Source organism: Brachyhypopomus gauderio, chromosome 9 (assembly GCF_052324685.1).
Source record: "Brachyhypopomus gauderio isolate BG-103 chromosome 9, BGAUD_0.2, whole genome shotgun sequence".
Classification (NCBI taxonomy): domain Eukaryota; kingdom Metazoa; phylum Chordata; class Actinopteri; order Gymnotiformes; family Hypopomidae; genus Brachyhypopomus; species Brachyhypopomus gauderio.
In genome coordinates, this window is record NC_135219.1 from 4419529 (window position 1) to 4433132 (window position 13604).

Below are 13604 nucleotides of genomic sequence, written 5' to 3' on the forward strand. Positions count from 1 at the left end.
GTGTGGGTCTATAATATCTCAGTAAAGTCTATAATATCTGAGTAAGGCCCACAGTCTTCTGTGTGAGGTCTACAGTCCATGTTTAAGGTCAAAAGACTGTGAGGTCTACAGCCTCTGTGTATGGCCTATAATGTGTGTGAGGTCTATAATCTCTGTGCAAGGCCTATAATCTCTGTGTAAGGTCTATAATCTGTGTGAGATCTACAGACTCTGTGTGAGGTCTTCAACATCTGAGTAAGGCCCACAGTCTTCTCTGTGAGGCCCACAGTCTCTGTGTAAGGTCTATAGTCTCCTGGGCATCACAGGTGCACACAAGAGGAACAGAGACAGAACAGGCCTCTATAGGGCTGTGGACCAGAGGGAGCGATCCGTGGGTGTAGGCTACTTGGACAAGAGTAACAGAGACAGAACAGGCCTCTATAGGGCTATGGATCAGAGGGAGTGATCCGTGGGTGTAGGCTACTTGGACAAGAGGAACAGAGACAGAACAGGCCTCTATAGGGCTGTGGACCAGAGGGAGTGATCCATGGGTGTAGGCTACTTGGAAAAGAGGAACAGAGACAGAACAGGCCTCTATAGGGCTGTGGACCAGAGGGAGTGATCCGTGGGTGTAGGCTACTTGGACACAAGCTGGGAAAGGATCGCTCCCAGCTGGGTTGCCTGGGAGACCGTGTCTGATGTTCCGAAAGATGCGAAACACCCAGTGACCCCGGGGTGACCCCCCTGATGATGCGTCCAAGTGCACCACTGAAAGGTGGTGTGTGGCGAGTTATGATTACTCAACACTACCAGTAAATGGCCACAGACACACACAGAGAGGTTGTACATCCCAGGTAGGTCTCTACCCAATAGCTGGGCTCCGTAATGTAATCAGGTCTATAGACGGAAAATCAAAGCTCCACTGTTCCCGGACGCTGCCATGGTTGGTGGATGATGTCATTAAAGCTGGATGTCGTGATTAACTGATCACAAACTGGAGAAGGCTGCACAGGATCAATTTCAGCAATTCCTACAGGTCTTACCCACTTTTTAGCAACCCTGACCTATAGCATAATAAACATGTCTTTAAAAATCCTAAGCATCACGAATACTGTATATTTGTTTCCACACTGGACAAAGTGACCCACCTAGCTAGACTATGAATAATAACTTTAATCCTTATTACCGTTAAATGCATCGCAAACATCCGACATTACAGGCCAGCAGATTTAGCCTAACGTATCTCCAACAAAGGAACTAGCTACAATTGGTGCAAATAAATGCTTCTGAATGTAATCTGCCACCATAACTGCTTACCCAATCCCCTAACTGCAGGACTATTGGGGGAAAAGGTGATCCGTCTTCAAAGGCACTAGTTTGACTGCTGCCCTGACTGCTAACACCTTTCTGTGCACTACTGACTAGCTAGGTACTGCACAGGTGTGCTGAAACCCCTCACACATGCAAATTTCAATGAAGGGGACCAGCCAATCAGAAAGCATAAAGCCTCTCATGAACCCTTGAAGGCTGATGAGCATGAGATGTTTTTGTCTCTCTCCTTCTATCACACACACTCCTCCTCTTTCTCCCCTTCTTCTTTCCCACGGCAACTTGTTTTCTGTGTTGTCATAGCAACAGCCATTGTGTATGTAAATGTAATGTAGGCCTATAGGGCCCTAAGAGTACTGCTCATCTCTCTCTCTCTCTCCCCATCTGTGTGTGTGCCCCTTATCATTTATTTTGATGACAAACTCTGAGTCAGTCAGCTGTGTGATAAGTATAGGCCAATAAAATTAAGGTTTAGTGCTTAGTTTGCATAATTACATGTTATGATCCTTGCATATGTTTATTACACAATGATAGCAATGGTTTGCCTAATTATAGTTTAAGCTACTAACACAAATATACTATATAATGGACAACATTTTTGACTCATATTTGAAACAAAAAAGATTGTTTTACAAACAAAAATCAGTCCTGTGCTCGTTTGTCTTGTACTGATAAAGCACTATAGGCCTATTTTTTTTGTGACATTCAATTATCTGTTCAACTCGACAGGACACTAAACAAATAGACTACATAAAAGAAATGCATAAAATATACCGTCAGATTTAATGCGACGTTGACTGCACAAAGCTCGATTGTAACCTCATTAGCATTTTACATGATATAAGTGCTTCCGCATTTTGTCTTCATTTGCATATGACGTTATGCACGACGGAACGCCCCTTCGCAGAACCCAGAACCTCCGCCGCCATGGATTGGATGAGATTGGCCACACATGCAAATTCATCAAAAATACCAAACGGATCCATTTAGCTAAGTAACAGGCTCTATATGCCTCTACATTTTTGGTTTGTTTGGAGTGAGCACGATGTCAAACTTTACCACTGCAGTTGTAGGAGTTCACATGAACCTAGGTGACTACCATCAGCAGGATGTCCGGATACCGCTCTTTTGCAATAGGAAAAGTAAGTTTAGATGTTAAGGAAACTATCAACAGATAGACCGAGGAGATACACGATTTTGCTGCTCAGCCATGATTTAGATGTCATCGACTCGGTGTGTCCATGTAACTCACGACTTGGTGAAAGTTACAAACGCGTTATTTTTATGCAAATGGTTTTGACTGCCTTTTTCCATGGGCACAGTAAAAATGACCACACCTGTGCTAATCGCCACGCTGATTGAATATAATTGAGATACCTCGTCGAACACTTTGCTTGACATTAGTTCTTATTGGATGTACAGACGTTTTTGGAAGCCACAGTGTTTGCACCAGCACTTAAAAATGAAGGTGAAAGTACCGTTTTAATCAATTGTTACAAACTCCAGCATGTAGTGCAATTGCATGGATGAATAATGTGGACTGCCAGCACCCTTACTGTGTAAGAGGGTAGTGTAATCTGATGAGAGAGTTTAGTGTAGAAACAGCGAGTCGTTTGCGTCCTGTACAGCTGAGCTGAAAGACGCCTCGCGCCCCGCACGCCTGTGGGCCAATGACGGAGCTGAAGCAGCACGTGCTGAGCGAGTGTACAGCCCGCCTAAAGAACAGATGTCCTCCAGTCTAAAACTGTTTGGCGCACATTCATTAAACTACGGAGAGAGATAATTGACTATTAAGAGAAAAAAGTTGAGGCCAAAATATAAATAAATATGAACAGAATGTGGGGCCTGTACAATCCCGAGCATTTAATTAGGTGTGGGACATTTGTTTTTCCACATTAAGCCATACGAGTTCTTGTGATTGTAGGGGGAAAGTCCCTTGTACACATGCACTCCAGGATTTTCTGGAGAAAATGTGGTGAGCTGTAGTTTCTGGGCTGCACGTTTGGAGGAAACGGTCACAAGTTGACTTAGTCATGTATATTTAATGTAGTGCAACCTATTTTGGATATTTTACTCAATACACAAAACAAAAAAAAATCAAAGAAGCACTCTGTGTCATGCCACCCATATACACAGAGTGTTTCCTGCAGGGGGCTCACACCCAGAGTGGCTGAGGAGGGAACTCTCATGAGAGAAGATCTGCTCCTGCAGATATGCCGACCCAAGGCGGGCTCCTTCACACTGCCACATTACTCAGGAAATGGTGGCCAACACTGGAGAAGAGACTGCGCTGTGCATTTCTGTGCATGTTTCAATTGATCTGCACAGTTTGCCAACTGTCCCCGTGCACAGCTGAGCTCTGGAAGTGTAGAAGTTGCATTTCAAATCATCAGCGTCCATCCACTCAAAAACTGACGAGCCCACGTGTTTCCCATCAAGCCTGTCTGTATAAGAAAGAAAGAATTGGTCCCGATCTCTGGAAATCTTGGAATTTTCTGGAAATCTCTGACTTTAAGTTCCCTTGTGTACTTGAAAATGTTAGCTGTGCTGACTGAATGATGAATGGAAATCTCCCAGGAGCATGAACTAGTAACCTGCCTCCTTTTCTATATCCTCCACATAAACTTTAAGTTTGGACGTGAATGACTCCCACTTCTCAAATGGCGCCACGACCATCTGTGCAGCCCACTGCATACAGACATTGGATTTATTCATGTAATGTAACGTCTGTCAAAAACATACGTTCCTCAAGCCACCTGACGTCCTCCAGCTCCGGGTAATGCTGGTTCTTCTCTCCAAGAAAGGTCTTGATTGCATCACTTCGGTTCACAAACCTCTCAGGTACCTTCCCAGCACTCAGAGTGAAGAGGGACGTCTCTGTGTGCACATCTACTCAAGACGTGCTTGGAATCGCCAGAGACTCCAGGCAGAGCAGCATTGCCATCAGATGTGAAGATCAAAATTTGACATTTTTGCACAGAGAGTTTTCTGGTGTGTGCAGTGGGATTTAAGAGCAGGGTACCCTGTTCTGACTTCAGCTCTTCTGCCAAATCCCTTTTGCTTTTCTACCATCAGTGGCGACTGCATAGAATTTTTTTTTTCAAATATCAATGGCAACACTTTCCAAATCCATTAGACCTGCTGAGGTCTTAGCCAAGTCCGTCATTTGTGGAGCCATAGATGGGTTTCAAATCGCACAGTTCATCTCATTCTTCATCACAATCACAATATCGGTCTATGACTGCCAAATGAGGTAGATGGATGCCGTCCACAGTTCATGACGCCAAACACCCCAGAGTCTCTCTGTCCAGCCACTGATCCTTGATGTTTTTTGCCATATCAGTAATATTGTGCTCAAGAGTTTCTTGGATTGTAGTGATGATAATGTCCTTGTTCATTAAACCGTCAAACAAATCACCTGCTGCACAACATGTTTCTTTAATCTATTTTCCATCAGTGAAGGACGTATCCACTGGGAGAGACATAGTCTGGCTGACCCCAGATCAGCATCCCACCACGACACCACTCTGAGGTAAGAATAACTCATTACTCTTGTCAGACCTGTGTCCTTGGGGAAAAATTTGTGAGCAACGTAGCTGATTTTAGCACTGTGTTTATTGGAAAAGATAAAAGCTGTGGATGTTCTTAAGAACATCTCCCCCCATGTCTGATATTGGCTGTGGTGGTGGTGGTGGTGGTTCTCACAGCTCATCTCATGATTCAGCCTCAAATCCACCAATGGCTGGCAGTTTGTCACCAATCATCACAGGTGTACTGTGTACGTCTAGTATACTTACCTCAGGTGTACTCTCCTCATATGTACTGGTCTCAAGTATACTTAACTCAGGTGTACTCTCCTCGAATGTACTAGCCTCACGTATAATTACCTCAGGTATACTCTCCTCAGATGTACTGTCCTCACGTATAATTACCTCAGGTGTACTCTCCTCAGATGTACTCTCCTCACGTATAATTACCTCAGGTGTACTCTCCTCAGATGTACTGTCCTCACGTATAATTACCTCAGGTGTACTCTCCTCAGATGTACTGTCCTCACGTATAATTACCTCAGGTGTACTCTCCTCAGATGTACTGTCCTCACGTATAATTACCTCAGGTGTACTCTCCTCAGATGTACTGTCCTCACGTATAATTACCTCAGGTGTACTCTCCTCAAATGTACTGTCCTCACGTATAATTACCTCAGGTGTACTCTCCTCAGATGTACTGTCCTCACGTATAATTACCTCAGGTGTACTCTCCTCAGATGTACTGTCCTCACATATAATTACCTCAGGTGTACTCTCCTCAAATGTACTGTCCTCACGTATAATTACCTCAGGTGTACTCTCCTCATGTACTGGCCAACTTGAGCAGCAAGCAGCTGCTCTAGACTTGTTATGTCAGGATCCAGGTCATATCTCACTGCATCCACCATCCTGGTCCCAGATCGATTACTGGCAGGCCGATCTCCCCATAGCCACCACTGTGAGCTGTCCCTGGGCTCAGGGGACAGCAGTGCAGATGAGCGCTGTTATTTACCAGACCCTTCTGCCTAAACGATGTCTCCGTAGCAGCAGTACATGTCCCCAGACGTTTAGTCTGGTAGTGCAGTTATTGACCTTTACCAATGTCTTTTTTTAAATTCTGCTTTCTGCCACTCAATTTAAAGCAATACTCCAGCATTTTTATTAACCCAACCTGCCTCCCACGTCTGTAGCATGTGACCAATTTTTATGCAGCCTACAATAATTTCAGAGTGTTTTATTTTTATTTGTGAAAGGATGGAAAAGTGACCATCCCCTTCTATTAGACTGGTGGTGCAGGTGTGATATGAGTCAGTGAGGTTTTGCTCTTCAGAGAGAAGTGCAGAGAAATGAAACCAGATCAAATGCTGCAGATGCAGTAGTAATGGTGACCCTCCCTGCAGTAGTAGTGGTGACCCTCCCTGCAGTAGTAATGGTGACCCTCCCTGCAGTAGTAATGGTGACCCTCCCTGCAGTAGTAATGGTGACCCTCCGTGCAGTAGTAATGGTGACCCTCCCTGCAGTAGTAGTGGTGACCCTCCCTGCAGTAGTAATGGTGACCCTCCCTGCAGTAGTAATGGTGACCCTCCCTGCAGTAGTAATGGTGACCCTCCCTGCAGTAGTAGTGGTGACCCTCCGTGCAGTAGTAGTGGTGACCCTCCGTGCAGTAGTAGTGGTGACCCTCCGTGCAGTAGTAGTGGTGACCCTCCGTGCAGTAGTAGTGGTGACCCTCCGTGCAGTAGTAGTGGTGACCCTCCGTGCAGTAGTAATGGTGACCCTCCGTGCAGTAGTAATGGTGACCCTCCCTGCAGTAATAATGGTGACCCTCCGTGCAGTAGTACTGGTGACCCTCCCTGCAGTAGTAATGGTGACCCTCCCTGCAGTAATAATGGTGACCCACAAGATGCCATAAATCAAACTAAAATGCCCACAGGATCCCACATCAAAAATTTAAAATGCTCATAGGATCCCACAATTTAAAAGTAAGTGCTCACAAGATCCAACTATTCAAAATACAGTGCCCACCGGATCCCACTATTCACAATAAAATGCCCACAGGTTGCCACAACTCAAAATAAAATATAAAATGACCACAGGATCCCACATCTCAAAATAAAACAAAATGGGCACAGGATTCCACTATTTAAAATGCTCACAGGATCCAACTATTCAAAATACAGTGCCCACAGGATTCCACTTTTCACAATAAAATGTCCACAGGATCCCACAGAACCTGATAGATAGAAGATTTAAAGATAGAACAATCTCATCCTTTTGGGGAAAAAAGTGCACCAGATTACGAACTGATTATGAGACAATGGAAAGGGCGCGTGCAAGGCAAGGTCATGCAATTGGCCTTCAGTTCTGGGACTCAGAAGTTTAAATTTCTGCCCGCATTTAATTTTTCACCATCAATATTTTTTTACTCAGTAATCTGAGGGCGTTCAAATGTAGTGAAGTAAAACTACTTGGGTCAAAATGTACTCAAGTAAAAGTAAAAATTACATATTTCAAAAACTACTCAGAAATGACAAATTACTCATAAAAAGTACTCAATTACAGCAATGTGAGTAAATGTAATTAGTTACTTTCCACCCCTGTGCAGTAGTAGTGGTGACCCTCCCTGCAGTAGTAATGGTGACTCTCCCTGCAGTGTTAACGGTGACCCTCCCTGCAGTAGTAATTGTGACTCTCCCTGCAGTAGTAACTGTGACCCAGAGACCAGACTGGGTTAGAACATGTTGAAAGATACTAATTTTTGTTTATACAGTAGATTTCCTTATCAGCTCTGTAGCTTGAGTTCAAAACAAAGAAACCAATTGTTTTTCTAATGTCTTTCTAATGAGAGGTAAATCACATATTATTTTTAACATAAAACTATTTCTTATATACTACCCAACTTGTGCCTGTAGGTGGCAGCATTTTGACTGGCCTGACCCGATGAAGGTGGTAATGTTAGTGGATCTCTGGGATGGTTCAGCACAGTGGAACGATGGAGACGCCACCGCTCTGTTTCCGCTAGCAACACACTGTGACATTTACAGCATAGTGACATTACCCAGGTGTCATCGCCGTGGTGATTGTCGCCGTGGCACAGGGCTAAACTGGCCACATCAGACCTGTCTCTCTCTCTTTTTTTTAGATGTGATTGTTCCCTCCATCTTTCCCTCTTCCTTTTCATTCTATTCTCAAAGTCTTTCCAAAGATTATCCAGCTGGAATCCATTGGAGGAACCTGTTTTGGAAATTTCTGCACAAAATATCAATAAACATTTTATATTGTTTTCCCACAAGAAAATCACAATAAGCATAAGAAAAATAAGCATAAGACTACAATAAGAGTTATTCAGACAAATGAGTGACAGGATAATGTGACTATAATTTTGAACTGTTATGGTAGGACGCAGATCGTGTTTTAGTGATATCTATGGAATAAAACTGTAACAAGTTAACGAGAGATAGCTAACGGTCACAGCCACAGACCTGAAAGAAACGAATAAAATTCAGCGATCAGACGGTAGAAGCAGGTGATGTGTGACATTTATCACGACGACGGTAATTGATCCGTTTTATCTTGGCCTCCCGGTCTCGAGAGGAGTCATCTGAGAGGAGTTGTATACAATAATACAAATGTATGAGGGAAATATCGGTCGCAATTATTCCTTGCAAAAAAAGTCGGACAACATTGAGAATTTAATTGGCAATTATTCCCGCGTTTATCAACACCACCAAGGAAAGCGCGGCACAACTGTCCAGCAGCATCGCTATGGTAACAAACGATGTGCGAGAAGAGCGCTGACCTCTTGCGTAACGCGTCCTCTCCGGATCGATCTCTCATTTCCGTAGTTGTCACTCACCAAGAGAGAAAACGATCTTGGCAAGAATGCTGCTTCTGTCCGCCCAGATTTTTAGTAAGAGGAGATCAAGACAGTCAGTTTCTTAAAGTCTTTTTTATGTGCAGGTAAAATATCTTTTGAGATGTAGTGTGTTTTAAGAGTATGTGATTAGTAGAGGTGTGTGTGTGTGTGTGTGTGTGTGGGTACCATGGGAAGTTATTAAAGCATTGGCGTACTCTGCAATATGAATTTAGGACCTACTTTTTCTTTCAGTGCAAAAGCAGTGAAACTCGGGGACTAATACAAGTTAAAATGACCACTGAGATTCTGCTGCCCACACGGTACCATAACAATCATCACTTTGGAGTCTCCCTCTGTTCACGAAGCACTTCTCTAGCTGAAAGGTCTCATTCACAATCTGTTACTGCTTCAGAATGGTTCTAAGACGAAACCTGACAGCACCGCGTGGTGTAGTGCGGAGACGCTAGGCCCGTCCTTCCAGAGACCCGGAGCACTTTTACTCCCGATCTCTGGCTCTTATCGGGACGTCTTCACGAGCTGGTGATAGGCGTGGCACGTGCGTCGTCCAGTGGGATATGGCACGCGCGGGCGGCACTGCGGTAGCGCTGAGCCGAGGCGAGGGGAGCGCACGACGGTCTTGCAGTGGTGTGTTGGCAATCGCTTCGCTTCTAACTTGTTTATCTCCAGAAAAGGTCATACTATCACTGCCTGCTAATTCTCTCGGGCTTGCAAGCCCCCCCACCACATCTTTCTTCCCTCAGTCTCCCACTCTCTCTTTCTCTGTCTTTCTCCCTTTCTCTCCCTCTCGCTTTCTGTCTTTCTCTTTCATACTCTACCTCTCTCACCCACTCTTTCCCTCCCTGCCCCCCCTTTCCCCCCTCTCTGTCTCTCTTGTCATCTTCTTCATGTCTCCCTGTGTTCTGATATCAGAGCCCATGTTCCTACAGACTCCTTTCCGATTCTGCTTTAAAGTGAGACCGACACCCACTCTGACATCACTGAACACAGGAGCAGAGAGAGAGAGAGAGAGAGAGAGAGAGAGAGAGAGTTCTTGCTACTGGGTTGCCATGGGATACACCTTCCAGTTCTTGTAAAGACAATTACTGTAACCACCACCTCCACCCTATAGCCACATAGGTTACCTCTCTTATTCTGTCATTCTGTCCTTTCTTTTTCTGCATATGTCTCTCTCTCTCTCTCTCTCTCTCTCTCTCTCTCTCTCTCTCTCTCTCTCTCTCCCTCTCTCTCTGTAAAAAAAAAAAAACTTGATGTAGTAGATAAGTTTTTTCCTGGTTGTTCCACATTGTTCTCTACCATCTTAGTGATGTTTTATTCCAATAAAAGAGGAGGATGTCTGTCTGCAGTACCTGTTGGCAAACATGCTGTTGAGGTGTAAAGAGAATGGAAAAAAGAAATAGAATTATTTGACATATCCTGTGCAGTGTGAACACATGCCCCTGTGTGGGGGTGTGAACACATGCCCCTGTGTGGGGGTGTGAACACATGCCCCTGTGTGGGGGTGTGAACACATGCCCCTGTGTGGGAGTGTGAACACATGCCCCTGTGTGGGGGTGTGAACACATGCCCCTGTGTGGGGGTGTGAACACATGCCCCTGTGTGGGGGTGTGAACACATGACCCTGTGTGGGGGTGTGAACACATGACCCTGTGTGGGGGTGTGAACACATGACCCTGTGTGGGGGTGTGAACACATGACCCTGTGTGGGGGTGTGAACACATGACCCTGTGTGGGGGTGTGAACACATGCCCCTGTGTGGGAGTGTGAACACATGCCCCTGTGTGGGGGTGTGCCTTGCCATTTCGGCCCAATGCCAAAGCTCACCGTTACTTATTAGGAGCTGGGTAGATGCTGTAATTTCTCTGTGTTAGGAGAACTAAGCGTTTACAGTAAAATAGTTATGATGAGGTCATTTCCTGTTAACTGGTGGAGTTATTGCCAGAATGCACTACATTTATGAAGCTGTTTATTGGGTTTAATGCAACTTTGGGGGTTTGTGACAGCAGCCAAAGCGTGTGTGTGCATGCGTGCGAGTGTGCGTGTATGTGTTTGTGCGTGTTTGAGCATGTGTGTGTGTGTGTGTGTGTTTATAAGTGTGTGTGTGTGTGTGTATAGTAACACAGCAGTAAGGTTAATCCTTAGACCTCTGGCAAGCCCGTACTGTGTCCTAAAAAGGAAAGTGTTGGTGCCATGTTGTAGCTACCGCCGTGACCTTGGGGCTTCTGACAGAGAAAGACCAAACAGAACTTTCACACAGTCCGTTCACTGTCGTGGCCTGCAGTCTGTCTGAAATCACCCTGTTGAACACAGTCTGACAGGATCTCACCCACCGTGACTGTTATGACTGCCAGTAATGAGCTGACTGCCTGTATTTTTGTAGTCTTGAGTGTTTTTAAGAGCAACTTTGCTTTCAACACACCTTCTCTCTCTCTCTCTCTCTCTCTCTCTGTGTCTCTCTGTCTGTCTGTCTGTCTCGTTTTGAAGCTCTTTTACTGCTCTGAGATGAGAACCTCTTCTCACTTAATGTTTTGCTCGCTAGCTTCCAGAAGCAGGTGTAGATGTGTTCGGCTGAGGATGCTGTACTGTCCCCCAGACCCAGATTTGACTGGCTCCAATCTGCCGTCCACTCACAACGACCTTCAGCACTTGGAGGAAACGCTGTCCTGTTTACAGATATTGCCCGTGTTTCCTTAGATTTGCTATTTGGTGTTTTATAGTTTTTTCTTTTCCCACTTCCCATGTCCCACTTCTATTCCCACTTCTGCTTTCCTTTATCTGTTTGCATGCTTCCTGTCAGGCCATTTTCAAGCTGCCTGTCGGGCTGTTTGTATGCCGCCTGTCGGGCTGTTTGTATGCCGCCTGTCGGGCTGTTTGTATGCCGCCTGTCGGGCTGTTTGTATGCCGCCTGTCGGGCTGTTTGTATGCTGCCTGTCAAGTTCTTTGCATGCTGCCTGTTCGGCTGTTTGTATGCCGCCTGTCAGGTTCTTTGCATGCTGCCTGTCGGGCTGTTCTGGTAGCTCCAGGCAGTGTTGTACACCAGTCATCTGCTGTGCTTTGATTCAACGCGACTGCTGCATATCTATAATTTCTGATGCAGCCCTTTAATCTCCTGCTTAATCTTCCAGCCCGTTTGGCTGTCATAGGAGGAGGTGCGTGGTGTTAGGAGGGCATTATCCTGGCGCGTGGGTGGGTGGTTGGCTGGCAGACCCTCTGTGCTACTGAGGTCTAAAACCGGGCCAGCAGCACCACTGGTTGTTATCAGACACCGTGACCTCCAGCACAGATGTGGCTTTGAATGAAGACTTTGATATGAGTACATTAGTCTATGAACAGAGAGAGAGAGGGGAGGGAGAGGGGAAGGCTGAGAGAAAAATAGAGAGGGAGATGGAGAATGAGAGGGAGAAAGACAGGGTGGGAAAGAAAGTGGAGAAAGAGGGAGCAAGATAGAGACATAGATAGAGAAAGATGAGTGAGACAGGAATATGGAGACAGACAGAGAGGGAGACAAAAAGAGAACGCAGGTTAGAAGAAAACAGAGGTGTCTGTATAAGTAACCTTTACACAAAAGACTGCAGAGTGGCGATGGTAATAATAACCTTTGTTTACAGAGCTCTCCACATCCGTTTGTGTAACGTCAGTCCCTTACCGTGGACAAACACACACAGAGGAGGACTGGAGTCAGAGCTGGTGAGGCAGCTCCAGGAGGGAGAGGACATTTCTGTAGACACACTGAAATGTATGCAGAGCCAGATACAGCCTCAGAGCTAGACCTAGTGTCAGTAGGGCTCAGGGTACCCGCGGGTCCTTAAAAAGTCTTAAAATGTCTTAAATTTAGTTTTCCATATTCAAGGCCTAAAAATGTCTTAAAATGTCTGGAATTTTATGAGGGGAGGCATTAAATTATTATAAGTGTGTGTTGTTCAGTTGTTCTGGCGCGATGTGAACTTTGCCGAATCTAGCGCTAATGCAGAAAATAACCGCTCCAGGGTCCTAGTGCTAGATTCCTAGCGTTGGAGTATACGGCCTCAACAACGTCAACAATTTTCGTTCGCTAAACCCCCGTCAACAATTCTCGTTCGCCACACCCCCACCCCCCCCCCCCCCCCCCCCCGTCAACACACCTGCATCCCCAGTAATAGTATTATTTTTTCTTGTGAGAGGTATTAAAAAGGTCTTAAAAGTCATTGAATTTGAGATTTAAAAATGTGCAGATACCCTGGTAGGGCTAGACCTAGTATCGGTAGGGCTAGACCTAGTATCGGTAGGGCTAGACCTAGTGTCATTAGGTCTAGACCTAGTGTCAGTAGGGCTAGACCTAGTATCTGTAGAGCTAGACCTAGTGTCAGTAGGGCTAGGGACCCAGCATCATTTGATTTGTAAGGCCCTCTATACTAAGTGTTACGAGGTTGTCTGGTGTGGAGGTCCGAGTTTACTGAAAAGCAATCTCCAAGAGAAGTGGATGGATCACTCTGACTTTGGTGCAGAGCAGTCAACACCAGTCCAAATAACCTTTGGCCCTGAGGTGATCTCTGATCTATGAGGAGCAGGCAGGGGACAGCAGAAGGTAGGCCAGGGATGAAGAGATGAATATAAACAAGAAATATTCATGCCCTGAATATTATATAGAAATAGATCAACATTTACTCCTCATGACCACAGGTCTGCAAGAACACATACACGCAAAGACGTAGCTTCAGATCAGAGGGGGTCTCTGTGATTGGGGCCCTGAGCTTTTGAGGAACGGCTGGAGTTTGATTTGTTCTTGTAGCTTGCTGGGATTTGTAGAGAGAGGGGGAAGGAAGTGGAGGAGGAGAAGAGAGGGCAGCAGGAGAATGGGGGAGAGGGTTAGGAGAGAGGGGGGGAGGAGAGATGAGCATCAGAAGAGGGAGAGGAGG

At 45.5% G+C, this 13604-nt stretch overlaps 1 long non-coding RNA gene across 1 annotated transcript; it reads left to right on the forward strand.

Annotated features, from left to right (window-relative positions):
- Window positions 1-2338: 2338 nt before the first annotated feature.
- Window positions 2339-7978, forward strand: LOC143523342 (uncharacterized). The gene is made up of 3 exons (XR_013133312.1): window positions 2339-2450; window positions 4766-4840; window positions 7748-7978. It is a non-coding gene; the product is annotated as an uncharacterized LOC143523342 (long non-coding RNA).
- The last annotated feature ends 5626 nt before the right edge of the window (window positions 7979-13604 follow it).